The 26,882-nt window shown below is 39.8% G+C and overlaps 1 long non-coding RNA gene across 1 annotated transcript in view; it reads left to right on the top strand.

Annotated features, from left to right (window-relative positions):
• LOC132507068 (uncharacterized) overlaps positions 1–26,882 on the top strand; it is a 302,523-nt gene that overhangs the window by 28,768 nt on the left and 246,873 nt on the right. The window contains exon 3 of the long non-coding RNA XR_009536035.1: positions 23,480–23,586. This is a non-coding gene — a long non-coding RNA (uncharacterized LOC132507068). The remainder of the gene's footprint in view (positions 1–23,479; positions 23,587–26,882) is intronic.

Genomic DNA, 26,882 nt, shown 5'->3' with positions numbered 1-26,882 from the left:
TTTTCATCAAGATAGAAAACAAAAACAAGGGAACACTGAAGACACTATTCATTGAGTACTCAGCTGCCATTTTCACCCTCTTTGCTCTTTCTTCCTTGCTAATGAAACTTGATTTCTTTTGGCAGCACTGTACTGACTTCTGGGGCTGAATCATGATTATCCAAGCTTATTATAGTAGTCTCATTACCACATACACGCATTTCCAGCTTTCCTTGCTGTTAGTGGTAGCCATATGATACAATTCTGGTCAACAAGTAGAAATCCTCTGGGAATGAGGCTTCTGCAAAAGCTTTCGTTTCCTTGTTTAAAGGGGCAAGTGTTAGAGAAGAGTTCACTGAGACCTCCCCTTCCCTATTCTTTCTACCATGAATGTAAATGTGGTGTCAGGTGGTGCTACAGCAGCTTTCTTTGTAACATGGGATAGCAGTCATGGGGACAAAGCATTCATGTTAGCAAATGGTAGAAGAGAAAGATAAAAAGACCCTGAGTCACAAGACCAAATCTTGAACTACCTACTTTCATATTTCTGGTTGTGTGAGATGACTTAATGGCCTTGTTATTTAATGACTGGAGTTGGGTATTCCATTACTTAATACATACTTAATACATACTAACTGGTACAAGAACAATGAACAATATCTCATGTAGATACCACAGCTATCCTGTCACCACTCTTCCTCCAGCATTTTAGCTATACTTTGACTCTGGGTTCAGAGAGCATGAATAACTTGCCCATAGCTATATAGCCCTTCAACTCCATCTTGTTCAGATTATGCCATACTTATACACCCTCAACACTTTTGGAGCTACTTGATTTTCTACTTATTTTTATACCTATTCATGTTTTCTTTACCAACTATATTTGAATCGTCTTCAGGATAGAGGCTGAGCCTCTTACTCTTTTTTTTTTAACATCTTTATTGGAGTATAATTGCTTTACAATGGTGTGTTAGTTTCTGCTTTATAACAAAGTGAATCAGTTATACATATACATATATCCCCATATCTCCTCCCTCTTGTGTCTCCCTCCCACCCTCCCTAGCCCACCCCTCCAGGTGGTCACAAAGCACCAAGCTAATCTCCCTGTGCTATGCGGCTGCTTCCCACTAGCTATCTATTTCACATTTGGTGGTGTATATATGTCCATGCCACTCTCTCACCTCACCCCAGCTTACCCTTCCCACTCCCCGTGTCCTCAAGTCCATTCTCTACATCTGCATCTTTATTCCTGTCCTGCCTCTGTGTTCTTCAGAACCTTTTTTTTTTCTAGATTCCATATATATGTGTTAGCATATGGTATTTGTTTTTCTCTTTCTGATTTACTTCACTCTGTATGACAGACTCTAGATCCATCCCCCTCACTGCAAATAACTCTATTTCGTTTCTTTTTATGGCTGAGTAATATTCCATTGTATATATGTGCCACATCTAATTTATCCATTCATCTGTTGATGGACACTTAGGTTGCTTCCATGTCCTGGCTATTGTGAATAGAGCTGCAGTGAACATTGTGGTACATGACTCTTTTTGAATTATGATTTTCTCAGGGTATATGCCCAGTAGTGGGATTGCTGGGTCACATGATATTTCTATTTTTAGTTTTTTAAGGAACCTCCATACTGTTCTCCATAGTGCCTCTATCAATTTACATTCTCACCAACAGTGCAAGAGGGTTCCCTTTTCTCCACACCCTCTCCAGCATTTATTGTTTGTAGATTTTTTGATGATGGCCATTTTGACTGGTGTGAGGTGATACCTCATTGTAGTTTTGATTTGCATTTCTCTAATGATTAGTGATGTTGAGCATCCTTTCATGTGTTTGTTGAGCCTCTTACTCTTCTGGTGTGCATTCCTGTACTCAGCATAGAGAGGGTTCTCAGTGATGGGGAAGTTAATGAAATACTATGGCTTCAATTCTTTATCTCAGCCAGCAGGGAGGGAATTAAGTAAATGACTTATCTTAAGAAGGGACAAAGTTACCACCTTCTTGGTCTCTAAATTGGAAAACAGAAGATATGGAATATCCTATGGAGATTTCTTTCATGTTACATCACTATCATCACAAGTGGACATTATTTGAATTTTGGTTACATATCAATATTTACATTCTTTATAAACAACTTAGATACAGAATTGGTTGGTATCCTTTAATGATTAGCTTGAGACAAAGCAGTTTTAGGGAAGCACCCCCATATATTTGAGTTATCGCTGGCAAATGTGGAATAAGGGAACTTCATAACTTAAGGAAGATCTCCAATGGACATTGTGTTTGGGGGGGAGGTTGGATTGCTACAGCTAAAAAATTCCCTTGCATGAGTTTGTCAGTTTCAGGGGATTTTGGTCATGATTCAGGGAAGTGGAACTTTCAGTTAAAATGAGAATTTCATGGCCTTTTTGCATATTTGCTCATAGCCAGGGTAGCACCTTGGGTGTGTTAATGTCCATCACCAGCTTTGCACATGTCCCTGCTTAGGGCACATGCTCTCACTGGGTTATTCTCCTCATCTAAAGCTTCTGCTGCTGTTTCTTTCTGTCCAAGCACAAGTGCCTTTTGTGGCCACAAGATGTAACTCCAATACAGTGCTTTATACTGATGACTGTGGGTTTTCCTTAAGGTAACTGTGGGTGGCCCCTCCATTTATTTTCTTGCTTCCTTTTTGTTTCTGTAAATTCTGCCCTCCACTTTCCCCTGAAGCACATGCTGTTCATGTAATCTGAATGGCCATTTAGAGGAAAGATCAGAAGTTTGTTGTTTCATTACCAACATAAATCAAAACTTTGTGTTCGCACTGCAATCTGAGTGAGTCCAGGAATAGCTTTGGGATTGCTAAGTGTCTGGAGAGCAGTGACTACACAGACGCGTTTTGAAGCCGGCTATAATAGTTTCTACAGCTGTTAACAGTTCGTAGAAGAATGGCAGCATTATATACCAGCGTTTAAAATGTGCATGACTTGCATTGCACAGAAGTCAGATTGGGATAGAATCAGATTTTTTTTTTTTTCTGAAACTTGGCCAGGAAAGTCTTCAATAACTAGAGAAATTCTTTTCACTGCTGAAATCAACATGAAGCACATTGTGTTATTATAATTGCTTATAGCTCACCATAAAGGTTGTCTTTGTATGAGTGGATGTACGGGCTGTACTGTTTTGTTTTTATTTATTCTGCATTCTTTATTCTAATGTCCTTTCCTTTTTCCTGACCAGAGGGATTGTTATTGAGCCCTTCACAAAGCTGAAATAATGCAGTGTGTTAAAAAAATGTTAACAATTCAGAGAAGTTATAAAAATTTATAAGTTGGCTGAATGCTTGGGAAATTTCTGCATATTTTAATATAAATAGGTAATGCAAATATTTGTTCTTTGCATTGAGAGGTGAGTCTCTGTTTTCCAAAAGGCTCTGCTATTTAAATTAGATTCACTTGACTGTATTGAAATAAGGACAGTTTCCATTTTGAATGATGAAAAAGATTAGATACCACAGCTGTTATCAAATACAAAAAGCTTAATAAGTTAGATGTGTTACTGCATCATGGGGTTAAAAAAATTTCCAGAAATGGTAGGAATTGCTTCATGACTAGAATTCTCATGACAGTAATTTGCTTAATAATTTTTTAAAGATTTCCTAGTTGAGATTGAGGTTTTGCATACAAGAAGAACTGTCTGGATCACTTCTGTACCCTGTCAGTTTTATTGTCTCTTTAAAGAATTAATTGACAGACTTAATTCAAGGTAGGAGTGTGAGAGATATCTTGGAGAATATATATAAATAAAGGAAGAAATTGAACAAAAATCAGAAAAAAATCAAATTGTGAGGGGACCTCCTTCTGTTGAGCTATAACATCAAGTTACACACATTTTGAATGACCATGGATCAAAGGTCTTTGCCGAAGGATTAAGATCTAAGGTCTTAGATCTTTCTGATGTAGTATGCCAAGGCTTACCTTGGGAACGAGAAGTCAGAGCTACCCATGTGGCACTACACAGGGGAAAGCCCACCTAGTGGAGTCCGTTTCCAGAGGTGAAGTTGAGATACTCCAGGGATCAAATCCCAGACCCAGGACACCCAGCATTCTGGACACTGTGGCAGTGGGCTGCTGCTTCATAGGCCATGTAGGCTGTTGGATCAGCTTGATGATCTGAGGAAAACTCAGCATAGACCTTGAGAGGCTCCCTTTGAAAGTGCTAATGAATTCTCATACCTCACTTTGTCAGCTCCTCATTTACCAGCTAATGCTTCAGCAGTTAGCCATCAGGGTGATAAGGACAGAGGGAGAAAATAGGAGGGCATGAAGGAAGACTCCCAGAATGATTGGAGTGCCCCCCACAAACTTTCCACACCACCTCACAGTTTTACCCAGACAGACATTGGACATCATCCTCTCACTTCTTCATACTAGTGACATAGCTTCACAAGCATCATCTCTGAGACCAGTCTGCACCTTGCTGTTGGCCTATGACTCTCTTAGGCTTATGGGAACTAAGGACATATCTGGAGGAGTTTACCTTTTCCTGGGAAAAGTGACTTGCCTAGGAATTAAGTTGGCAGTATTTTCCAGGGAGAACAGCCATGAAAACATTGAATTTTCACTTTTCTGTACTAAGTGGCCCTACCTGATTGAGAAATAAGCTTAACAGCTGACATCTTTGTTGAGTACTTACGATGTGCCAAGCATTGTATTATCTTATTTAAAAACAGAGATGTCAGTTGGTAGCATGACCAGCAGAGTGAAATGTAAAAGTAGTTTGATGGAAGATGGTGCATAGGCCAGAAGTGAACTAGAAAAGAAACAGGAGAACTAGACTTAAATTCAGGTTTCTCCAGACACTGAGGGTCCTTGGTATACTTTCCCCTCATTAAAGCCTGTTTTTGTTATAAAATAAGCGTAAGTACCAGCCTGGAATATATAATTCAGGTTAATCAGTCAACAAAATGGCCCTATAGCAGTGGTTTTGTTTATCTTCTCAAAATCATGGAACTCTTAGAAGCTAAGTATTAAGGGCTCTCTCTCAAGGAAAACACCCAGCTTTCTTGGAGCCAGTCATCTTATGTGGGTGGAATGTGGCATCAGTAAAGTCTGGTAATAGGTAATATCTTTAGGTCCAGGCAGAGAGGATGGCTGGCAGGAAGTTCAGAGAGAGCCTAGCAGGGGTTTCCCAGCTGTAACAAGGGGAGCAAGCAACAAATCATGTTTCATTGAGGTGGGAGCTGGTGCTGGGAATAACTAGCTGTAGGTATCAGAGCCTCTGCATGGGGACTGAGATTTAGAGGTATAATGCCCATCTGGAGACTCTTGAACTATGAAAATGAGCCAAGAGAAAGCATCAGGAATCATAGAAGAGAAGAGTAACTGAAACTGGGCTAGAAGGTAAAGGCTAGGTCACAAAGAAAGCCCGATAACTAGAACTAGGCTTAGAGCTGATTTGGTTGGGCTCAGGATTACTCAGCAAGATTTTCCTGTCTGTGAGATAGTTGGCTTCAGACTCTAGCAGGCGCTAAGCCCTTAGGCAGGGCAATGTGGGCCTGTCTCTGGGAATCTGGTAGGAAGGAGTGAGCTGAGCAAAGAATCTGCATAGGTATTGCAACTCTGGTGTTATCCCTCTTCAAAACTTTAGTCATTGGCTAAGGATGGGCGTGAATTAACATTTTCAGATCTTCTTAACACATTAACTTTGAGACCAGAGAATGTTCTTTACCTTTTCTCATTTTGTGGATTTGTCCATTTATTTTCAGTTACCTTTAACCTGCCCCTCCTGTGCCATCAGCGAATTCTGTTCTAGTCTCTCACTGGGAGACTCACTGATTTTCATAATTTGACATTCTTCAGCAGAATAAAAAGTTGGAAGCATTTGTTAGTCCATCAGATATATTGGGAATTTTACTAGTCTGTAGAATCTAAATACTGGGAACTATTGGATTACAGTATCTTTGACTGGGTAAAGTAGGTACTCAAGGAATATTTATAGTTATATTGAATGAATGATTAAATGAGACATGAATTGTATCACATAAAGCTAAGGGTTGAATTGTCCTCTATTTGCTTACCTCACTTTGATATCTCTTGAAAGAGTAATGCTAAGATAGGCTGAGGTCCACATATGTGTGGTAAGTTAGTGGATTGGGCCACTCTTGACTATTCAACAGAGTAGAGTAGATAGTCTGTCTGATTAAGTGGTGGCACTTTCTTTGATGGCATTTAGTGTATTAAAATAGTGCTGTTGTCTTTGGTAAAGTGATGCTTGTTTTAAGTTGTTATTAGTTGCTGGAATTTTAAAAGAGAACACGCATAAAGGAAGAGACCATTTAGCTGATGGGGTAAATTGGGACAGGGGAAACTCCCGGTTCTTCCTCACTCTGGAGGGTGCTGTTTCATAGAGTGAATCTGTGGCCTAAATCATGAATATTTAACAGCAATTAATTAACCTGCTTTAGGAGCTTAAGTAAGCACTAGCTGAAATTTAAGATGTGAAATTTGAAGTCATGATACAATGAAGATTAGAGGAAACAAATAATGGGATATGAAGGAGAGTCATAATTTTGGCATGAAGGTCAGGCCAAATAGTGCAACAGAGCTTTTGTGCTTGAATTCATGAGCGTTTTCTCCCTCAGATTAAAGTTATAAAAAGGAGGATTTTCTCCTTTTTGATGGCCATATTTAACAGGAGAATAGTTGCTCAAATATACTATTTGGCCCAGTAGAAAGAAACACAATGTAACTTGAAGTGTAGGTCAATGTAATTTATTTATTTATATTAATTTTTATTGGAGTATAATTGCTTTACAATGTTGTGTTAGTTTCTGTTGTACAGCAAAGTGAATTAACTATACATAAATATATACCCCTATTTTTTGGATTTCCTTCCCATTTAGGTCACCACAGAGCATTGAGTAGAGTTCCCTGTGCTATATCGTATGTTCTCATTAGTTATCTATTTTATACATAGTGTATATATGTCATATACACTATGTATATGACAATCCCAATCTCCCAATTCATTCCACCCCCCTTTCCCCCTTAGTATCCATAGGTTTGTTCTCTATGTCTGTGTCTCTATTTATGCTTTGCAAATAAGATCATTTATAACATTTTTCTAGATTCCACATACAGTAAAACCATGTAATTTAAAATATAATTCTGTGAGTATGGGAGTGTCCATGGCAAGTTAGATGAATGTGGTTCTGAAGAAAGAATAGGAATCCAAGGATTGAGAGATTCTTGTTAAACAGGAAAGAATCAATAAGTAGACAGATTTCCTCATTAAAATATGGATCTCCACATTTCTGAGATAAATGATAATTTAAGTGTCTGAAAAAAGTATGGCACTCCCCATAGAGATTCATAATGCTTTTCAGTGGCTGAAGTGAGTGTATGTGTGTGTGTGTGTGTGTGTGTGTGTGTGTGACAGAACGCAGAGTAGTCAGATAAGAAGAAATCATGAGAGAGAGGATGGAGATCATTTGGGTAGAGGCAGTCATACCTGACTTATCTCATCTTCCCCATTAGTACCTTGACTCCTTACCACCTCTCAATGCCAACACTTTCTGCCCAGGTGAGAACCCAGTTACTTCCAAAATGGGGGAGACATTTTAATCTTGCTTTTTTCTTAGCATCAGTTAAGGGTAAGGATCAGGACAGAGGGAAAGAATGAGGTGAAATTTTGATGTGGGCCTTGGGAAATGGCAAAGTTTATGTGAGGTGGAATATGTTATAAATAAAGGAAGGATATAAATAAAGATCTCTAGAAGTTCTGAGGGAGAGATTACCTTCATGGGCAACCAGGAAAGGCTTCAGAGAGGAGGTGACATTGAAACTGGGCATGGAAGGATGGGTAGGATTTTGATAGGCATGGGTGAAGAACATTCCAAGGAGAAGAAAATAACCCAAACAAAGATGTCATGACCAAAAAAAAAAAAATACAACCCTATTGTTCCAGAAATGACTTGTGATTCAGTGTAGCTAGAGATAAAATGGGTACAGTAGGTACAGGCCAGGTTATAAGAGACCATGAATGCCAGGTTAAGATTTTATTTGGTATGCAAGTAAACTCCTCACACAACTCACCAAATATGAATGTCCATCTCCTAAAACTTCTGCTTGATAAAGATTGATTTTTTTTTCTTTTCTTTTCTTTTTTTTTTTTGCTGTACGCGGGCCTCTCACTGCCGCGGCCCCTCCCGTTGCGGAGCACAGGCTCCGGACGCGCAGGCCCAGCGACCATGGCTCACAGGCCCAGCCGCTTCGCGGCATGTGGGATCCTCCCAGACCGGGGCACGAACCCGTGTCCCCTGCATCGGCAGGCGGACTCTCAACCACTGCACCACCAGGGAAGCCCTAAAGATTGATTTTTTTACCAACAAACTTTTTCTAAAAGTAGGGGCATCTTTAAGGCACAAACCCATCTCTTAGTGTCTTAAAGGCAGGGGCTTGGCTAGCTTAACCAAAGCCTAGATTATCTATGAGGTTCAGGAGATCCTTAAACACTTTGGGATTCTAAGATGTGTGTGGTGGTTTATTTATTTATTTTTTAAATTTATCCATCTTTATCATGTGATCATTTACAGGGTAAATGTGGCAGATTACATTTTCCATAAATGACCAAATCAAGTTCTTCCATCCCACATAATCTTATTACACAGTGACCTTGACTTTCCTCCTGTCAAGAGTTGGGATCTTTGCTCTCCTCCTTAGGCTGGCTTGAGATTATGGTGGAATTGACAGCATATGACTTCTGAGGCTAACTCAAAAAAGGCCATGCAGCTTCCTCCTAGTTTTTTTGGAATGTTGGCCTTTGGAGCTCTGAACCCCTATGTAGGAATTCAGGGGCCTCCATTCTGTGAGGAAGCCCAGGCCACATTGTAGGCCTTCTGGGTGACAGCTAGTGTCAACCACCAGAAATGTGAATGAAAAATGTCCCAGATGATTCTTGGTCAGAAAAGTTGAATATTGAGGTCCTTCCTGCTGAGATCCAGATGTTACAGAGCAGAGCAAATCGCCTCCACTGTGTCCTTTCCAAATTCCTGGCACACAGACTCAGGATAATAAAATGGTTATTTTATGTAGCTAGGTTTGGGGTAACTTATTATGCTGTGTTAGTAACTAGAACCGTAAGCAATGATGGCCTTTTCTAGTTCATCTCTCTCTGTTTAGCAGGTTCAGTGTTGCAGAGAGCAGATGGAGGGAATTATCATTGTTTAGAAGGCCCTGTTAGGTAATTCACATATATTATCTCATTTGATCTACCTAACAATGTTAGGAGATTAATATTATCAACCCTAATGTATGGAGAAATAAGGCTCAGAGAGGTTAAGTGATTTGTATAAGGTTACACAGCTAGAAAGCAAACCCAGTTTTTCTGGTTCTGTGGTTCAAAGGATTTCCTCTACATGTGAGGCCTCCCTAGTCTGGATGAGCGCTCCCACAGTATCATATGAACAGTGAATTCTGCTACCTAGGTCACCTCTCCATCAGATGACACACTTGCTAAGTATACGTGGGCCAGGTGCTGTGAGGGAGATGAAGAGAGACATGGCTTCTGCCTTTACAGCAGTGGCAAGCATTTTGGTGGCTAGGCAGCTGTAAGTCCCATGGAAAGATAAAAGCAACACAAGGCAGTGTCTGATCCAGTACTGTGGCCCTTCATAGAGGGAAGGGGTCACTTTGGAGTTTTGGGCAAGTAGGTAGCCTTCCAGTGATCTCTTTTCTAACTAGTGAAAGTGGGGGGCATCATGTCTCCCAGTTCTCCCAGACAGTCTTGGCTTATGCCTGTTGTCCTGGGGAAATTATTAACAGAGCCTCATTTTGGATGATAAATTACATGGTCACCTTAAGGTGGTACTTTCAGATTGAGTTTCAAGGGAATAGGGTGAAACACTATTGAGTAACCATGTGAAATGGCGTGAAGGCAGTGACTAATGTCCCAAAACAAGTAGTAAAGTGTGGTAATTCAATGAAAAACTTGTCCATTCATTGTACAGCAAAAAAAAAAATCAAATAGTGATTTTGTTCAACATAAACAAATGTTTATTGGGCATCAATTGTGTGCCACAATTAAAAATCTGAATTGACAAAAACAAATAATAAAACCTCCTCAACAAACCAAACAAACCACAATTGAATTGGTCTTCTGAATTGACCTCATTGGTTTGTGTCTGGCCAGAATGGCAAGGTCAGTCCCTATCTCTCTTGAGGAAAATGAAGTAAATGAATCTAGTACAAGGACTAGACTACATTTCTCAAAGTGTAGTCCACAAACTATGGGCATCAGACTTGCCTGGGGGTGGTGGGGGAAGTTAAGAATTCAGCGTCAGGGTCTCTTCGCCAGACCTCAAAATCTTCCTCAGAGGATGGGCCCAGGACTTGGCATATTTAGCAAGTTCCCCAGGTAATTCTGCTGCACCCTAAAGTTTGAGGACATCTGGGATTAGATGCTTAGAATCAAGCACTAAGGCCCTAGAGAAAATTCATTATTTGGGGTTTGTTATTAGTTGGTTTGTTATTTAAAATGACAAATACATTTAGAACTTGGACCAGTGGACTAACCCCAGGGGCAGTGTTAACCTCTGTCAGCACTGTGGAAAGAAGATGAATTTAGTCTTAATTCCAAACTGCTTCCCCATGTTATAAGCCCACCCATGAGAATAAAGGGTTGCATCATTTTATTACAAGAAAAGGGAATATGTTTAAGCATCAATCTTTTTCTCATTATAACCTCTGTCATTGGGATTAATTTTGTAGTGGATTTGCTAAGTGCTCTCTAATAATATTTAGGAACTGAAGAAAAGAGGAGCTGTGTTGATCAGCATTTGGTCCATTCTTGCAAGTTCTAACAAAGTTGGGCCAAGGGGAAAGTGGTACAAATGATTTTCTGCAAATTCAATGTGGTATAGATTGATTAGATTGCTTTCCCTGGATATTTGTGAAAGAGCCCAGATATGAGAGCTAAAATAGGTTTTTGAGTTAATCGAAACCAACTTTTTTATTGTATAGATGGATAAACTGAGGCCCAGAGAGAGGAAATGGCTGGAATAAATCCTGGCTCTGCTGCTTCCTATCTGTGTATCCTTGTACAGGGCACTTACTTGTCATCTCTGAAATGTGGAATAATTACAGTGTCTACTTTTTGTAGTTTGGGGGAAGAGTAAATGACAAAAGAGCATGCACATGAAGTGCCAAGCACAGCATTTGGCACCAGTGTTAGCACTCTTTGCCAGGGTGCTGTTTACTGTTATTAGCTGAAGTCACAGAGCTAGTTAATGACAGAGCCAGGCCTAGACCTGCACCTCCCAACTCCCTGCATTTTCTGTAATATCTGTGGAGTTCCAGAGATCAGTTACATGAGATACTTGTGTGTTTCCACATCATCAAATACTGTTTTAAGACCTTCTTTCAGAAGGGCCCCAGGACAATAAGCTCTGGCTGGCTGCCTTAAGCCGCACAGTCTGTTCTCAGGGACGTATGGCCTCTGCGCTCTGGCCGGTCCTCTGTCTGTGCCCGGTAGGGCCCTGCTCTCTGGCCCCCTCGCTGCTTTTAAGCTATGTGGTGGTATGAATGGGGGACTGAGGCCGAAGATGCCTGAGCCATTTTGAGGGGTGTGTTCCTCAGTAGCGAGATAACCAGGAGGCCTGGGAAGTGTGGGGGCAAAACGTGTGGGTTCTGAAGGCAGACTGTCGGGTTCACCAGGCTATGAGACTTGGATAGGATACTTGCCCATAAGAAAATCCTCAGTTTTCTCATTTGTAAGATCTGTAACAAGAATGCTTACCCTCGCAGGGTGAGGGTCAGTGAGTAAATTTACACAAAGCAAAGGGCCTCTCCCATACTCTACAAATGGTGGCTTATTGCTAACTTTTAATGATGCTTCATGAATTTAGAGAGGAATTAGTATACAGAGAATTTCTTGATGGAAGGGATAAAAATGAGAACAGTGAATTGTAATTTGTAATGCATAATGCTGTAGTATTTTGAATATCATAGAAAGGTAAAGCTGAAATTGAGAACTGGTTGAAAATATGGTATGGCCTTATGGGACAAGTCAAAGAAACTGGCAATAGCTCTGCAAATTGGAAGTGCCTTGTACATATTCCTGCTGTCCGAGGCCCTCCCCTTCCGCCACATGCCCACATCTCCCTCAGAGTTTATTATGACTATTTAAGAAATTGATATAAAAATAAATATTCTAGAAGTTTCTATGTTTATAAGCCTACAATGTAGGAACTTTAAAGAAGTTTTAATTAACAATAAATTACATCAATGGAGTTTATTAACATTGATACTCTTCAATTATATGGAAGCCTGCTGGCCACGGTATAGTAGGCAAGTGAAATGTACTACTAACAACTAACTCCCTTTAAAAGAATTGCTGCTATAGGTTAACTAACGTGAGTAATGACTGACATAAACCTCTGGCTTCATAATACTTCTGCCATGGTGAATATTTACTGCATTAGTCAGCATAGGCCAGGTAATGCTGAGGTAACAAGCAACTCCAAAACTCAGTGATTTAAACAAGAAGATTTATATCTTCCTTATGAGACATGATATCAGTTTGTCTGGGGCCCTGCTCCAAATTAGCCTCCCTGGGGACCTTGGCTGATGGAGCAGCCACCACGGGAGATGTTGCCAGTTATCATGGCCCAGGGAAGCAGCCCAGGCTCTTAAAGCTTCCACCTGGAAGTAGCACCTGTCCCTTCAGCTCGAGTGTCACTGGCAGAAGCATGGACACACTCAACTGTAAGGAAGCGGAAACTAAAAGTACAGTCCTACTCTGGTTTTGGCTGGAGAACAGAAATGTTGGGTGAACCACACTAACAATACTGCATTTACACATGTCTTCCTAGTCATAAATTTCTTGAATGTAAAAACAGTGATGTTCTATCGCAGCAGAAAGGTGATAAATGTTAGGTAGACTGTAGAGCTTAGCATGTGATGGGAACAAAATGGGAAAGAGGCCAGAAAACTTGGTCTTCTCTTCCCCACCCTAGTTGGCACATCTCTCCTCCCCTTGAGTTGGGATCCTGTCTCTGGAATTGATTATCTGGATGATCCTGAACAATCATGTAGCCACTCTAAACCTCAGTTTCTACAGTTGGAAAATGGGGATATTATTACTCCCTTGTAAAGATTGAATCAGATGGCATGTGTGAAAGATGCTGGTCAATAAAGTCTTATGGCCCTGACTGTTTCCCAGTGGGACCCCTCTCTGAGGCCCTTGGGTGTCCATCATTGTCTGCTGAGCTGCCCCACTGAAGCCTGTCCTCAAGCAAGGCCTTACCATGCACTCAGTCTCCTCTGATCTTTTCCCCACTTTTCTGGCAAGTGAAATGTATTTTCTTTCTAAGGCATCTCTAAGGTGCCTTAGAGATCATCTGGCTTTATGGTTTTCAAACTTTTTCTTCAACTGAAAGATAATTCAGAACCCTACCTATAAAACATAAAGGGATCTGCTCTGATTGAGAAGAGGTGGGCAGCACCTCCATGCTCAGCTTTCCCCAGCCTAAAAGCCCTAGAGCACATGCAGAGAATTCCATTGATTCTAGATCAACCCTCCTGTCTTACAGAAGAGAAGCTGAGGCCCAGAGAGAGGAGGGAACTGAGGATCCCACAGATAGGCAGGACTGGGCTTGGAGCCCCCATCACCTGCGTGCTGACCCAGACTGTCTACTCTGACAAAGCTAGCTGGGAGAAGGTGGCCGGAGAAGAAAGGGGGGGTTATTTCTGATCACTCATGGATATGCTCATCTAAGGGCAAAAGCAAGTGTGTGTGTGGGTTTTTTCTTTTGAGGCCCTGTGTAACTGTAGCCAGACATAGTAAGATACAAAAACTCACCTCTAAGCTACTGGTTTGAATGTAGTACAGACTGTTAGTTACTCAAGGTCATTATTGTGTGATGGGTTATCAAAGGCCTGTGTGAAACGTGTGGGATTTTTATGAGCTTGTTTTTATTATAGTAGAATGTCTAAAGGCCCCTTGTGTACAAAGTGCTTTGAAAACTCTAATGGGACCCCATAATCACCTGCATAATTATGAAGGTCAAATTGTGCTGAACAAACTTGAGAGCTATTTTTGACCAGATTAGTGGATGAACAGAACAGAATATTAAATACACACACACACACACACACACACACGCCTTTTTTTTTTTTGGTCACTCTTTCAGTTCTTCTGGGTACAACAAAATCTCTCTCAGAATTGGAGAAAATTGTTGTTCATACACACACACATACATACATACATATATATATATATATATATATATATATATATACACACACACACACACTATTTCAATTTGTTTTTATGCCTGTCCGCCACTGCCCCATAGTCAACATATACCCCCCTCAAGAGCGGGCTGGCCTCACCGGATGTCCTTCCATAGAGATGCCTGCTGCTTTCACTTGCCGTCCTCAGTTTTCCATCTTACTCTAGGAAACTGCAAGGTTAGAAAAACAATGGACTGTTTCCTTCCTCTTTCTTTAAACTAAGAGGCTGAAAGGAGGACTTCATATTCATTACTCACAAGCCAGACTTGAGAATAAAGGTCATTACGTACAGTTCAAATGGAACAAAAGTTAAAATCCACAGGTCTCAATGGGTCTCTAGCCTAGCTGGGGCCAAAATGGCATTCGTCCTCTCACTAGGGTCCTTGTCTTAACCTGAGGCTTGCCTTAAGCTTGTGATTATTTCAGACATTTGGAATCTGTGCTTCCAAAAAGAACTCAAGAATATGAGCATGAGGCGGGGGAAGAGTTGACGCAAAGCAAGCTTAAGTTGGGGAAAGTCTTCCCTTCTAGGGCCTTGGCCCCCAGGTGACCTAGAACTGTCATTGTTATTATCAGTTGTTACAGGTACATTTCTTAGAACCCCAGATTTAAGAATGCTCCCCAGTAAGCAGTTAGGATGTTTTTTCCTGACATTTTAAATTTCCTCTCTGTAATATCCTTTTGCTGTGAACCATTTTCTTGTGGCTAGACAATTTGTGGCCAGGAAACCCTCATCTGATGGGTGATGTAGATACCCCAACATAGCCACGTTTCCTCATCACACTGAAAGGGAGAAGGAAACCACCTAACACTTCAGTATGTGCTATTTATGCTAAAGATCAGCTGTCATTCTTTTTACAAACCAGACCTCTCTGTCACACTTGATATCCACAGGGAAGAGCCAGAAGCCACAAAGCAGCAGCAGTGTGACCTTGGGGGTAATGTGGGAGGGTGCAGTGAGAAACAGTAAGACAGAAAGTGCCCATAAACCCTGCTCAGTCAACAGGCAGGGCCATAGGAGGACTTTCAGGGAGCCCTAGACATTTTTGCTGTAGTGGGCCCTTTCCTCCATAAAAATGAAATACATAAATAACTATATTTCATGATTATGTTGTTATGAAGACAAATATACTAATGTTATATATCACAACATTTCCTTTGACCCGAAAGTTCAATTTTTTTCTTATTATTTTAAAGGAAATTAAAGGATTTTTGTGGGCCCCTACAAGTTTTGTGGGGTGTAGGCACTGTGCCTGCTGTATCTAACGTATAAATCAGCCCTGCCAACAGCAAGCAAACTCTTCCTTGGTACAATTTGAAGAAACTGAATCTTTATGAATTAGGGCAGTTTCATTACTTTAAATGACAATGCAAGCTGTAAATGGGTTTGGTTCATAAAAATGGGAGAGAGAAACTAAGTGTGTATACAACTCTGTAAATCAAGGTCTCACAATTAGCAATAGGCTACTTTGCATTCCAAGTAAATTTTGAAACTTTGGTTTAGGGACAAAAGCCAGAAGTGTTACAAATATTTAGGTGGTATGCCCTTGGGTCAAGATCTTGGTTCTGCTACCCACAAACTTGGGCAAACTATTATACTCCTTGAGCAAGTTACTTTATTCTTCTGTGCCTTGATTCCATCTCTATAAATGAGACATAATCATAGCTACCTCATCAGGTTACTAGGAGGATGAAATGAAGTCATGTTTGTAAAGCACTTAGTATAATGCCTGGGATATTATAAATTTCTGATATGTGTTAGTTATCATAATTACTATTATTATCATATCATGAAGTGTTGTTATGCTGTTCATCAGATGGAAAAACTCAGACTTCTCCATAATTCTGTTGGACAGTCATTTTGCTAAACTCAAGAGAGGTAATAAGTAGTTAAAAAGAAGGATTTATCCAAGATTAGAATTAATCAATAGTATGTGAAAAGGAGAGTAAGAAGTGACATGGAAGATTCAAAGATAATTAAAATACAGATCCTGGCCTCAAGAAGAGTACTTCATTGTTAGGGAGACAAGACACATTCAGAAAGGGTCAGAGACAGTCAAAAGGCCAGTGGACAAGCTCAGAGGGCAGCTGGGAAGGGAAACTAGCAGGATAATGAGGAAGGTGTCCCAGACAATTAAAACCTCATTCAGTAGGTGAGGATTCCTCCTGGACATTCCTAGGAAGAGAAATTGCTTCAGACTTTTTACTCAGCAGCACCTACCACATCCTGTCTAGAATTGCCAAATTTCAGTTTGGAAAAATGTCATATTTTAACCAGATAGGGAGCAAAGGTGGTTTGGTGCTGCCCCTAACACACTGGCAGAATTGAACTAGACAAGCGTAGAACTCTTATGCGTTCAACTGGAAGCAGGACAGGGAAAACAGCAAAAACAAAAACACAAAGGGTGTTTGGCCTTTCTAACAGTACCAGCAATTACATTAATATTACTTTGTATAGTGCTTTTAATTTTTTTTTTTTTAAAGAAGATGTTGGGGGTAGGAGTTTATTAATTAATTTATTTATTTTGCTGTGTTGGGTCTTGGTTTCTGTGCGAGGGCTTTCTCTAGTTGTGGCAAGCGGGGGCCACTCTTCATCGCGGTGCGTGGGCCTCTCACTATCGCGGCCTCTCTTGTTGCAGAGCACAGGCTCCAGACGCGCAGGCTCAGTAGCTGTGGCTCACGGGCCCAGTTGCTCCACGGCACGTGGGATCTTCCCAGACCAGGGCACGAACCTGTGTCCCCTGCATTAGCAGGCAGACTGTCAACCACTGCGCCACCAGGGAAGCCCAGTGCTTTTAATTTTTAAAGATTTATACATTTTAATTTTTCGTCATTAAAATTATATACTCTACAAAGATTGCAACTGTTATTTTCATTTAAGGATGAGGAAACTGAACTTGGTCGATTTGCCTCATATACAGCTAAATTTGGGGCCTTGAGGAGTGGAACTTAGATCTACTAATGCTCTCTCTCTGTTGCATTACCACAAAATCTTCATGTTGCTCATAATAATAATGAGAGTATTTATTGAGCCCCTACTGTTTCTTATAGCTACCTTATAAGGTGAAGCTTCTCAATTCCACTTAAAGTTGAGGAAACTCAGGCTTCTTCAGGTCAAGTAACTTATTCCAGGTCCTATTTCTAATGAGTTGAGAGCTTACTCTAGGTTTCTCTGACTTTAAGGGTCAAGCTCTTTTCTCTATGCTTTTTCCTCATTAGTTATTGGGATTTGAGTGGATATGATTTTACTTTAATGAATATTGGCCCATGGGAAAAACAAGTGAAGATTATTCTAAAATAGTATCCAGATACTTCAGAAAGATGTCTTTGAAAATGATTGTTAGTGTTTACACAAATGAACTGAAGGGTAGATTTTTCAGAAATTAGGTTGAGGCATAGGGAAGACAGTATTAATCCCACCCTTATACTTGATCACAGTAAGATTATGTATGTATTCTGGAGTACTTAGAGCTGAAGGTCTGTGCTAGACAGTGTCAACCTTTGTTTTCACCTTGCCAATTGGGGTGAGATGAGCCTTTGGGCTGAGCGCAAATTGGGGAGCCATCACTGCTCATAAGTTACCTGACCAGACTGTCTTCTGCATGGAATTATCTGAAACAGCAAGCTCCCTGCCATACATCTTATGCGGCTTTTAACATGGATAGTGCTGACTGTGACGCTTCCTGCCCTTCAGAGCAAGAGCAGATTGTAAATGGTGGGAGACCAGTTGTACATTGCTCTTTTATGCCTGGACCTCAACCTTCTCCCCAATTTAAAGGATTCCTTATTCACAGTGGCTTGCCTGTATGTTAAAATCCTGCTTCCTGCTTCAGTGATATTTCATATTGCCTTTGTGAACCTAAAGTTCATTTAAGATCATGGGTTTGATAAATAAAATTTTTAATGACCATCCCAAGTCAAATTCAAAGTTTTAAAAGAACTCTGCAATAACTCTTATTAAGTATATGGAAGCATTAGGTTAAGAATGCAGCTGGCAATTTATTACTGTTTTGTATTAGCTAATTGGAAAACACCTAAGTTATAACTAGTCACCCCCGCAGTTTAGGGTTGATTAAACAGCCCATGACACTTTTTTCCCTCATAGTTTGTCTTAGGAGTAATTATAATGACTTGCCCATTGGATTGAGTTAATTATTCCTCATTCTTTCTAGTGTTCCACTCTGCAAATGTCCTAAAAATGTCCTATCATCTTGGACCATTTTTTCTTATATTTCGCAATGGATATATATACACCAGAAAAGTTAAAGCAATTGTTAGGTTTGGTTTGGTTCTTTCAAAAGAATAGATAAATCATCATGCTACAACACGAGAGAGGAAATGACAGTTTTTATCTTTTATTCAGGTAGCCTATATTTACATGAGACCACAAAAAGTTCCTGACAGGATGTTGTTGATTGCATTTACCCATTTGGGGCTTAAGATGAGTCTTCCTGCCACATCACAGGACATGCTCTTCTTTTCATTCCTGCCTGAGAATCAAGTCCCAGATCTTTTGGACTCTCCCATGAAATTGTGAATTTTCAGAATAGAGATTTCATACCCCTTGACATTAATTATTCTTCTAATTCAGCTCCCTTCTCTCTGTGCCAATCAATAACACTTTCTTCTCTTGTTGAATACCTTGAATATTATAATAGCTCCAAGGAACTAAGTGAAGTTCAAGTATTCATTGTAGTAATGAAGGTCCTCTTATAAGTGTTTTATGTGTATTAGCTCATTTAATCCTCACAACAACTTTATGAGGGAGGGACTATTTTTATCTTCACCTGAGACACACTGATAGGCTTCCTTCCTTCCTTCCTTCCTTCCTTTCTCTTTCTTTCTTTCTTTCTTTCTTTCTTTCTTTCTTTCTTTCTTTCTTTCTTTCTTTCTTTCTTTCTTTCTTTCTTTCTTTCTATCTCTCCCTCTCTCTCCTCCCTCCCTCCCTCCCTCTCTCTCTCTCACTCCCCCTCTCCCTCCCTCCATCCCTCCCTCCCTCCCTTCCTTCAAGTAAAAAATGTTAATTGAGCACTTAGTATGTGCTGCCCAGTATTATGGGCACTGGAGATGGCAGTGAACACAGCAGACAAAGTCCATGCCCTCATGGAACTTAAGCACTATCCTAATACTGCCCCAAGTTACACATCTTCCCCTAGGAGCTTTCCTAGATTAATTCCACTCAACTTCTAACTCACATGGATAATCTCAACTCATCTTCCATTTCAATTCATTTAAGTAATTAAAAAATTCAAAGGGTCATATTTTAGGTAATGTGACTTCCTTAAAACCTTTATGTGCCCATAAACAATGCCTATCTTTATAATGTACCTTAGGCACCTTGGTGTATGGTCTTGCCTCCTATGAGTGGTCACAAAATTCAGTGTAACTGCTGGACTATCTATGTTACAAAGAGAGAGAGAGATACCTGGGACATGACTGGACTAACTTTAAAAAGAGAGTTTATTTTATTTTACCTGATGAAATCATTAAAAAAAAGTTTAGTTTTCAACAAATATGATCATGAAGCTGACTTAGGATTTCCAGAATCACATTTGCAGTTTGGGAGTGGAGCATTTAACACCCAAAGCCATGGATCATGCTAGCTTTAGACATCAGCCTGAGGTTTATTGAACATTAACCCCTTAGAAATTTTTCTAAGAAAAATTTCTAGATATTTTAATTGCAATCAATTAAGCTCACTCTTTGCTCTCCAACTTTCTCATTTCTCATATTACACTTTTCCTTATGTCAAGTGGTATAGGGGAAGTCATGGTTTTTGTGTATTTTTAAAATCTGGCTTAGAAAAAGACAATTGAGGATACACTTAGAGTGGGTTTAGTGGGATATATTTATATTTTCAGTCACTTCCATATTATAGCTAGTTATCCTGGTATATGCTCATCTTCCAGGAAAATTTCTATTGCCCATTGTGCCAGCTCACCTAACATCATGGTACAGAGACTCAGGGCAGAGGTTCTGTCTTGATATTGTGTGTGATGGTCCTCAGCCCTGGAAGCATGTGGACTGAAGAGGAGAAACAAGGTCTGAAATCTACAGAGTTGGAAGCCAGTCAGTGGATAATTCTTTTAAACCTTACACTTGTGTACAGCAGAAATATTATAGAGATTTTCCCAAAGTTCACAATAATCCTAAATATGCATATGATGCTACCATCAATAATGAAAACAAATTTCAACCAACTATTTTAGAAGAAAGACATTTATCTTTCTGTTCTCTCTATTAAAAAAGTAGAAAGTCATTGTCATAGGAAGGGGGTGATAAAAGAGTATGCAGCCTAAAAATGTAAATATTGTATAGGTTTATCAGGCAGTTAATAAAAATATTATGTTTTTTGGATTTTGTGATGCTTATGATATTTGTCCACTTAAAAAATTTTCAGTTGTCATTTATTTTCTAATTCTCAATAATATTTACTTTTGTACCTAATTTTATTTGTAATTTATGTTCTTCAAGAAGACCCCTCCCCCACTTATATTAGTTTCTGTCCTTTCAAAGCCTGAATTTACTCTATCCAAGAATGATTTGGTGTAATATAAAGCAAAATGTGTGTGTGTGTATAAAACTCACCAATCCTGGACTAGTTAGTCATTAGGATTTTTCATTGTCAAATATGAGAACACTAAAAATCAAAGACAGTTTCCCCCATCTGCTCTTTATCATTTAAAATATGCAGTGTCACTGTATCCTAGACATTAAAATATGATATTTTCTTTGCTCTTTGTACTGGTCAGGATAAATCACTAGTGGTCTAACAAAGAGCCCCAGCATGTCAGTGGCTTTCACATTAAAGGCTTATTTTTCATTTGTGTCACAGGCCATTGCTGTTCCATGCAGCCATTCAGTGACCCTCACTTCTTCCATCTAGTTTTCTCCACTGGTTCCTTTGCATCTGGGTAACCAGTGGGGTAAGAAAAGGAACATGGCTAATTGTGAGAGTGATCATAAGAGGCTAGGCTTAAAAGTGGTATGCATCATTTTTCTCCACAATCCATTTACCATAACTCAGTCATATCCCTTCACCTAAAGAAGCTGAGAAATTTCGAACACATCTCCTTTTCTAAAGGAAGAGGAGAAACATGCATATAGGTGAGGAGAAGTGTTCTCGACCGTAAGCTTCAATAGATACATAAAAAAACAATTTTTTTTAATAGATGAGAATGGTCTCTCAGAGGAATTGTCACAGCCTCCAAATCTATGTGAATTTAATTGGGGATGCTGTTGTATTTTGGTGAAAAGAGTATGGGATTTGAAATCAGAATAAGTGGATTTATGTTTTTCATAGCTTATCACTTAAACTCCATGGCTTTGTATGAGACACACTCTTCATGTGCATCAGTTTCATTACCTGTAAAATGGTGATGGTAATACTGGTTTCACCTATGGCATAGGTTGTTTTCAGGGTCAACCGAGGTCAGAGGAAGAGTTATTGTTTTTTGTGAAGTGCTGTTCAAAATTAAGTGCCCCTCCTTTCCTCCTCCTCCTCTTTGGTCCATTTTCCACTTTTACTGCCACGAAGATATGTTGCGTCTCCTGGCTATAAGGAAGACAGAGAAAGATGATAATGCCTACATTACTGGGAGACTAAACATTGTTTTCAGTCTTCCCTCAGACACTGAGTATTTATATTATATATAAAAAATGTATTTTAGTTCCTGGATTGGTGGGGGGGACTAAGATGGAATGTATTCCTTTTAAACCAGTGTTAAAAACAAAGAAGCAAATTGTCAGCATCCTTAGGTGTTGACTTATGTCATCAGCTTCTAAAATTCAGTGTGAAAAATCTTAACTGTTCTTAAAGCCACCTCCTTCCTTCTACAGAAGGAAGGGTTTTAGAACAGGGTGATACAAATGTGGAGTGTGGTCTCTTGAAATATTTTCTTGGGGGAAAAACAAAACGGTAGAGAATAGATGTACTGTCTTGAATTTTCCTTGAGTTGAGATCACTGAACAAGTAGTATATTAAATGGAGTAGAATTTTCTTAATGAAGATATTTTGTATTTTAAATATCCTTATCACAAATTATTGATTAGGTATCAATATGTATATCTTAATTCCAACAAGCCAAAAAGGATTAATTGGTTTTTACCAGTGTAAATTATTTTATAGGCCTCTAGGTCTCTGTCTTGGTTATTGAAAGAACTTCTCCCAAGATGTGTGCAAAGGATACAGTTTGGAGATAATGAGGAATTTGTGTGTGTGTGTGTGTGTGTGTGTGTGTGTGTTGTTTTTCACAATTTCCTTCTTTGCAGCCCTCTACCCCACTGTATCAGTGGAATTCATTACTTTAGGAGAAGGCTAACATAGCTGATCCCTAAAAGTCAGTTGAGTTTCTGAGCTTACTTTTTTGTTGTTTTCTTTTTTTTTTTTTTTTTTGCGGTATATGGGCCTCTCGCTGTTGCGGCCTCTCCCGCTGAGGAGCACAGGCTCTGGACGCACATGCCCAGCGGCCATGGCTCACGGGCCCAGCTGCTCCGCGGCATGTGGGATCTTCCCGGGCCGGGGCACGAACCTGTGTCCCCTGCATTGGCAGGCGGACTCCCAACCACTGCGCCACCAGGGAAGCCCTGAGCTTACTTTTTAAAGTCCTCAGTAACAATACTCTTGAAAGCTGAGACTTTTACTACAAGAACCTGAGATTCAAAAGCTTAAGAGTCTGGAAGTTTCAATGCATAGAGTTTATGCCAAACCACAGAGTGGGAAGGAATGGCTCATGAGTGTTTTCCTGCTCAAGGGAGAGCAGGTTTGAGCAGGAGTCATCCAGGAGGAAAATAGAGGTGAGAGGCTGGTGAGGAGCTGCAGCAAGTGTTTAGTGCCCTGTTCTTCTCCTACTGAGACTTTGGAGGACCTAAGGATAGGATAGGATAGGTTAGGGTGGGATGAATTTGGGGCCATGTAGCTTGCTTCCTAATGAAGCTCAAGAGAAAGAAAGCAATTCTTGTAGGTTGTCTCCCAGTCCATCATGGCGCTATAGCAGCAAAGTATAATAAAAGGCAGCAGGAAGGTCTAGGCAGAGAAAGTCTAAAGCAGCATGCCAAAATGCCTGCAACCCCAGGAAATGCCAGATAGTAAAAAAATTTTTCAGCCCCCTGAGGTAGTTTGTAAGAATGGTCTTTCGCATTTACTATTTTTTAATGTGTAAAATTCATAATTGCTACAAATTTGAATCATTACAGTCTAATTTTTCTTTCTCGTATTTAGATGTCAAGTGATCCAAAAGTCTCTGGAGTCCTCTGTGTGACCTTCGAGGACCCATCAACCTGAAAACAGAACAGGATGCAGGTGTTTCTACTGTGGATGCCATAGTGGTAGGTTCCAAGGATCAAAGAACAAGCTCCATTAGAAGTCAGTGTGGATGGATGCTCATGGCCAGGGTTGACATCCCCTGGTACTCACTAGCAAGGCCCTATCAGTTGTGACAGTTATTATCTGTTTTGACTGGTTGGTGCCTGTATCTTATTGCTTGTTAAACATTTTGAGTATCACACCTACTGGTGACCTTGGCCTGATGGCGGGAAGTTTAAAAAATCCCCTCCCCCAATTTGGATCACCCCTTAGGGATAAGGAAAAAAAAAGGGAAGGGAGCATCCTGAAATGACTGATGATTCCCTCTCCAGGACTCTAGAATAAACCAGTGACTACATTTACCTTGATTGTTAGGCATAAGTTTTCTGTTATCAGTGAATTGATTTAAGTTCATTTACAATGAGTAAAAGAGAGCTTGATTTTTTACCATGTAAACTTCATAACTGCTGCAAATGTGAATCACTGCATTCTGGCTTTCACTTCTCATATCTAGATGTTGACTGTGCCCCAAAGTCTCTAAAGCCATCAGGCATTATCTTGGGGAGTTCTGAGGGGAAACTGTCCTTCTGTAATTTTAAGGACTGGGACTTAGGAAGAAGGACTCAGTGGTGATATTACCACAGTGGAGTTGGACTTACAAGCTGGCATAGTGGAATTTCACCTTCCTACTTTGTAGAGATTGAGAAAATCTGTCAAGCAAACCCCACAGCAGATAAGAGGCTGAATAATATGTTTCTTTCACATGGCTTAAAATTGGGAGACCTCAGTTTCAAATAGGAAAAACAGCAAGCGGAAGAAGAATAAAAACCAAAACAAAAATAATAGAGAGGAAATAGACTGATGTTCATAGCTTACCACAGAGTTAATCAAAAGGGCTTAAATAATCTTCTGGGGAAGATATTTATCAGCATGTCTAGGAATGAATTTTTAAGAGTATTAAGAAGTACTTTATGTATTTTGAGTCTATGCTTGAAAGTAGCAGATAAATTCAGAGGAATTTAAGGGATGATCTTTTGGAAAAGATACTCACTCCTTAAAAAATGTTTTATTTGCCTATATAAACTAGGATGGAGTCATTGCATGTCTCTGGTTAGGGCTTCAGAGACCTGAACAATCAATCCAGAGATATGTTCATCAGATCAAGGATGAGTGCCTCATATGGAAGCAGTGTGATCATTGTTAGACTTTGGAATGAGTGACTGGACAGAGTGATGGAGCCTTTTTTCAGGAAGTTATGAAAACGAGGAAACATTTTCATTGGTCTATTTAGATTACTTGAAGGTGGGAGGGACAAAAGAAGAAATGAGGCAGCCGAGTCAGATGTAATGAGCATTTTGGGTCAGTGCTATTCTCGGTTGTCTTTAAATATGAATTACCTATATTTGAAATTTAAAATAATTATAGATTTTTTGCTTTAAGTAGTGGATAACAAAAATAGGTAAGAACGGAGAGCCCGGGGGAATATGACTGACATATGGTGCAAGGGAAATGGTCTCACTGGTCTCAACATTTGATTTTAAGAGTCAATATATTTTTCAAAAATTCCATTGGAAGACATTTCATTGTTTTGATACAGAATATCATCTGACACTAATAATGATATTCATCACAATCTGGAGTGTTAAGAGAATTTGCTGCCCTAAAAAAAGGGCTTGTGAAAGTTATTGTTCATTCAGTATCTCTAGGTTTCAGGGTGATTTTTAAAAATTCGTACGGGATTAGGGTCATCTTGAGGCTGTACATGGGAAAATATTTTTTTGCAAGGCCCTGTCTATTTAAACAATTTGACTAAACAACATAAAATTAATGTGCCCATTTGAGGCATAGTGATTTATCAATGAAAATTTAGAATAATGTGTAAAGAAGTGGTACTTACATATTTGTTTGCTGTCCATTCAGTGCATGTGAAGATTCTTCATGGTGTCTAGGGACCATGTCTTCCTGTTAAGGTTTAGGAACCACCTCTCTGTTTTCTTTTTTGTCAAATACACCATTCCTGTCTAACTTCATATCTCCCACAATAGGAAAAAGGTGAGGAGTATGTTATTATTCACAAAGCCATAGCTCTTTGGAGTCTGTTTGTATTGAAGCAATGTGGGTAGGTCTCTAATAACCATTTATTTAGTGCTGGTCATATCATTACTCATGGCACTTCATCCTCCATTGTGCTGCCTATAAATATTGGCCTCCAATGACTCTAAAGGATCATTACCATGCTTTTTTTGCTGATGACCACAAATGTAAGTTTTACCCAGAGTATACAGAAAAATGGGAACAATAATTCATTTTTTGGGTCATGTTAAATTTACCATTTGTAATTTTATAGTGTAAATATAGAATAACAGATTTTTCATCCATGTCTTCTCTTGATTATTTTAGGATGCAATTACTGCATTCCTAGTGATCTCTTTCAGTGTTGATGATAGGAGAGGGTCCTCTGGGCCCAGTGAGAAGAGTGGTCCCATTCCCACAAAATGGCCAACCTTGGAAAATACAATGCAGTATGATCTATTGCAAGGGTCTGTGGCCATTTTACTCCATTTGTGGAGTAACAGTCTCCAAAAACCTTGGAGAAGATGAATGAGGCCACTCCTGAGGACTTGCAGACATGTGGCAAGGAGCATGTGGGAGTGGGGTAGTCACCCTTGCGCCAGCAGCGAGGATGGAAGGGTGGCTCACACAGGATAAAGGATGCCTACTGCTGCCTCCCCAAACCTGGGGTTCTGTAGACTGGAGGCAGCACTGCAGTGGGGACCCTGGCAGACCCACAAATGCCAGGCTCAAGCCCAAAAGTGGACAGTTACTCCACAACCCGAATGATCCTATGTCCAATGTGAGCAAATCATACAAAAATCAGTAGGCCAACACCATCCTGGCAGCCCAGTCTTATGGGGGTGGGCCACTTGCCTGGGTCTAACAGTGATGCTGTATAGGGTGTTGTAGATTTGGAAGCATTGGAGGGATCATATGCAGACAGCCATACTGTTGACTTAGAGCTGGAGATACTTCAGCCCTTCACTCTGCAATGGGCTGTCAGAGTGAAGTGGTGTAATTACCCAAAAGACAAGAGCTATATATAATTTTTTAGGGAAGCATGTGTATGTGTGTATTCCCTTAATGCATATGTATACACATACACATATATAAATACATACAAAATAATATAAGCACATATTTTATTATGTATAAAAATGCATACAAACATAAATATACTTACATCTTTCACACATATATCTCTTCCATTTGGTAGAAGGATTTGGCTTCATTCATTCATTTTACTCAATTTTATTCATTCACA

Source organism: Lagenorhynchus albirostris, chromosome 16 (genome assembly GCF_949774975.1).
Source record: "Lagenorhynchus albirostris chromosome 16, mLagAlb1.1, whole genome shotgun sequence".
Lineage (NCBI taxonomy): Eukaryota > Metazoa > Chordata > Mammalia > Artiodactyla > Delphinidae > Lagenorhynchus > Lagenorhynchus albirostris.
The sequence above is the reverse complement of the archived record's forward strand: the minus strand, read 5'-3'. Positions and strand labels throughout refer to the sequence as shown.